Source organism: Halichoerus grypus, chromosome X (genome assembly GCF_964656455.1).
Source record: "Halichoerus grypus chromosome X, mHalGry1.hap1.1, whole genome shotgun sequence".
NCBI classification, from domain to species: domain Eukaryota; kingdom Metazoa; phylum Chordata; class Mammalia; order Carnivora; family Phocidae; genus Halichoerus; species Halichoerus grypus.
In genome coordinates, this window is record NC_135727.1 from 129980325 (window position 1) to 129984744 (window position 4420).

The 4420-nt window shown below is 35.6% G+C and overlaps 1 pseudogene; it reads right to left on the reverse strand.

Moving 5' to 3' along the window:
- Nucleotides 1-1922: 1922 nt before the first annotated feature.
- Nucleotides 1923-2954, reverse strand: LOC118539335 (renin receptor pseudogene; annotated as a pseudogene).
- Between the last annotated feature and the right edge of the window lie 1466 nt (nt 2955-4420).

Genomic DNA, 4420 nt, shown 5'->3' on the forward strand with positions numbered 1-4420 from the left:
TTTAACTCTACACCATGTTGCTCTTTGCACCTGCAAAAACCATAGCTCCAGCAATTCTTTGAAAGCTTCAATATCTTGCCAGTAGCATTAATGTATAGAACCCATGTAAAATGGGAAATGTCCATGGTATATAAAAGAGAGGATAGATCTGCAATCAACACAGGGAGAAGAAGCATTAGCGGGCCATTTGATTCAATCAGATGGTCATGGAATTGCAACCTGTGGACTGTGTCCACAACTGGGATCAGAAAAAGTACGAAATCAGTAAAGATCCTGCTGGAAATGCTGGAAATGCACCATTCCAAAGTGTGTAAAAGATGAGCTGTCACTATGAATTATATACGGCATATACTTAATAATGTAATGATAATAATACAATAATATATGTACACATATGCATACAAAATTTATATTAATTTTTAATTAATTAAATTATATGATTATGCATACATAATAAAACCACAAATATATTTACATAAATTATATAATTTATAGTGTATGTAATATGTAACTATATACATGTTTGTAGTATGAAATATTTATATTTTGTACTTATAATAATATATGCACTTTATAGTAGTGTGGTTATATTTTATATAAATATACAAATAGTAAATATGTTTTATTAACACAAAGCTATACTAAAAAATAAGTGTATTCACATAATTTGTATTAATTATGTATTACATGGAATATATAATTTTATATATATGATATCTATATGTACTCTGCAATATCTGTATTTTTATATGTATAATAATATATGCACATTATATCCATAGTTACATTATATATAAATATACAAGTAGCAAATGTTTTATCAATATAAATATATAAAAATACAAATGTTTTCATAAAATATAATATGTAATATATAATTATATATGTGATATCTGTATGTAGTATGACATGTCTATATTTTATACATATAATATATGTACATTATAGTAGTTTCATTATATGTAACTATACAAATAGTAAATATGTATTATTCATACAATATATACTAAAATACAAATGTGATTTACATAAATTGTATTAATTATTTATTATGTGCAATATATAATTATTTATTTATTTTTTTGAATCAGTATTAACTTTGTCACTCTTTATAGACATTGATCCACTTCCACATGAAAAGTAGGGAGCATCTACTTCCACTTAGTATTCTAGAGAATGAGGTTGTACCATAAACCATGAATAGTAACTTACGCAGGGAGGAAAGTTGACTATAAAATAGTCAAGCCCCAAGATGTCCCCCCAAGATTGGTTTTTGGGTGTATAATTACAGATATCTATTAACTCCACAAAGCTAGTTTCTTTTTAGATCTATGTAGTATTTTTCATATCCACCTCGGGATCTGGATCACCAAACTTTCAGAAGAGGTTAAAAAACAGCCACCCTCTGTCAATCAGATGCAATTCTCAATCTCAGTCACTGTAGGGCTATTTGAAGTTAAATACCTTCTGTTTCAGAGATATTTACATCAAATTAGACATTTACAAATGGTTCATGGTATAGAACGGCCCAAATGTCATTTTCACCTGTCCTGTGTAAGGAAGTTAAGCACTCCTAAGTTTGTCTAATAAATTCAGTGCATTTTCCCCAACATAAAGAACACAAGTTATTCTAAATGTTTTACATTTATTTCAGTGCACATTTCCAAATGTTAAATGGAATGAAATTATATTAAATGGTTATATCATATTTGAGCATATTATGGAATCTATAGCACACAAATCAATTCACATCAATACTATAATTCACTCTAAAAGAACATCACAGGCACATGGAGAACAAAATTCCTTTTTTTTTCTTTTTTATAAATTTAAAGTATACCATCTACTTTTAAACTACACTAAAAGATTTAAGAAAACAGCCAATTTCCAAACCCCTTTTCTAAGTTTGGCATGAGGAGAGTTCAATCCATTCAAATCTTCTGGTTTATCATCCTATAAATAATGCTGTCATATCCAGGATCCATGTCCCAGATATTGTAAGAGGTGATAATCACGGCCAAGGCCAAGGCGATCATTATCCAAAGTACCATGTTGAAAACCACTGGATACTCAAGGTTATACTTATATGCGAGGTTATAGGGGCTTGATGGGTTCTTCGCTTGTTTTGCCTCAAGAATAGTCCTTGTCTTCCTGACGAGAGAGGTGTCAAATGATCGGACGGTCACTAACTCTACTGCTGCATTCCCGCCATAAAAGTTGTACATGTCATCTGCGAACTTTTGCAGAGCATCAACAAGGATCTTGGAAGCATCTCTGAATTGTTGAGAATCTTTCCCATAATGTTTCCCAATTTCATCCAAACCTGCCATCTCCAGAGAATATAAATCAGAAGAATGATCCTCGGCTAGATGCTTATGTCGAGACAACAAACTTGAAACATCATGTAGCACTTGCAATTCAGAAAGAAAGAGCAGATCAACTTCATTGTTCCTACTCAGAGAATTGGGGGGAAGTGAATTGAGGACAGAGTTTTCCTGGAACAGGCGATTGTGGATCTGTCGTAACGTTACGGAGAGATCTTCAAAAACCGAGTTCCCCTTCCCCACCATATACACTCTCTACTCACTGGGAGCCAACTGCAAAACTACAGGAGTTTCTTCAGAAAATAAGGAGTGAATGGAATTTGCAACGTTGTCAAGACTAAAAGGAACTGCATTCTCCAAAGGGTACGAAATCACCATAACGGTAGCCCGAGGATGATGGAACAGGTTACCTACCACAAGTCCTGGCCAAGAAAGGTCTTCTTTAACAGAGAAGCCCATGGACAATGCAGCCACGTCTGGAGTTCGCTCTCCTGGTATAGGCCAATTTCCATCTCGGAAAACAACAGACCCTAGTGATCTTAATATACTAAACTAGTTCCCCAAAACACCCGCCGCCAACAAGGACAGGAGCACCACAAGCATGGCCATGGTCCCGCGGTGGCCACAACAGCAAAGGGCGGCAGGGACAGGAACGGCAGAACGCGAGCGACCACTGCAGCCGTAGGAGGTGATGTGCTCCGGCTCTGTAATATATAATTATATATGTGATATCTATATGCACTATGCTGTGTCTGTATTTTTATATACAAAACATGCACATTATATTCATATGGTTATACTATATATAAATAGCAAATGTTTTATTAATATGAACATATAAAACTACAAATATGTTTTCATAAAGTATATTATAATATGTAATATGTGGGGCCTGGGTGGCTCAGTCGGTTAAGCATCTGCCTTCGGTTCAGGTCATGATCCCTGGGTCTTGGGATCGAGTCCCGCATCGGGCTCCCTGCTCAGCGGGGATCCTGCTTCTCACTCTCCCTGTCTGCCTGCAGCGACCCCTGCTTGTTCTTTCTCTCTGTCTCTCTCAAATAAATAAATAAAATCTTTAAAAAATAATAATAATAATATATAATATATAATTATATATGATACCTATATGTATGATGCAATATCTCTATTTTTACCCATATGATAATATATGTGCATTAGAATAGTATGGTTATATTTCCAATGATGTGGATGGAACTAGAGGGTATTATGCTGAGCGAAATAAGTCAATCAGAGAAAGACAAGTATCATATGATCTCACTGGTAGGTGGAATTTGAGAAACAAGGCAGAGGATCATAGGGGAAGGGAGGGAAAAATGAAACAAGATGAAACCAGAGAGGGAGACAAACCATAAGAGACTCTTAATCTCGGGAAACAAACTGAGGGTTGCTGGAGTGGAGGGGGGTGGGAGGGATGGGGTGGCTGGGTGATAGACACTGGGGAGGGTACGTGCTATGGTGAGCGCTGTGAATTGTGTAAGACTGATGAATCACAGACTTGTACCCCTGAAGCAAATACATGCTAACTGAATTTAAATTAAAAATAAAAAGAACTAGTAATAATAAAAAGGAAAAAAGTAAAATAAGGAAATCCTAATTCTATGAATATAGTAACTAATGGTTGGCAGCACCGCAAGGAGATTAACAGAATAACCTGTTTGTAGAAAAATATAAAAAGGCCATGCAAAGTGATTCCAAATATCCTTAACATTTAATTATCACAGATCGAAATAACGTTTGGGCTCACAAAGCTTCCCACAGAGCTGTGGTCCAGCCCACCAATAATGATGGAGCTGGACATCACCCCACGTAAGGTGATGAAAATCTTCAAAACGCTCTATCAGACCCTTCAGTTCAATTTTAAGTGCCCCCACTCATAATTCTTCAGCATAAGAAGGGAGAATGGGGTACAAGTTACCAGTTACCCATGCACACGTTATCAGGTATCATGCACAAGCTTCTCAGACATACGGTGTCAGAAAGGAGAACACATGGGAAGAGTCTTCTTATGCAAATTTCCTTCCACCTGGCCTTGCTTCGATTCCTCTGTTCTAGAGGAACATAGTTTTGTCCCGTAT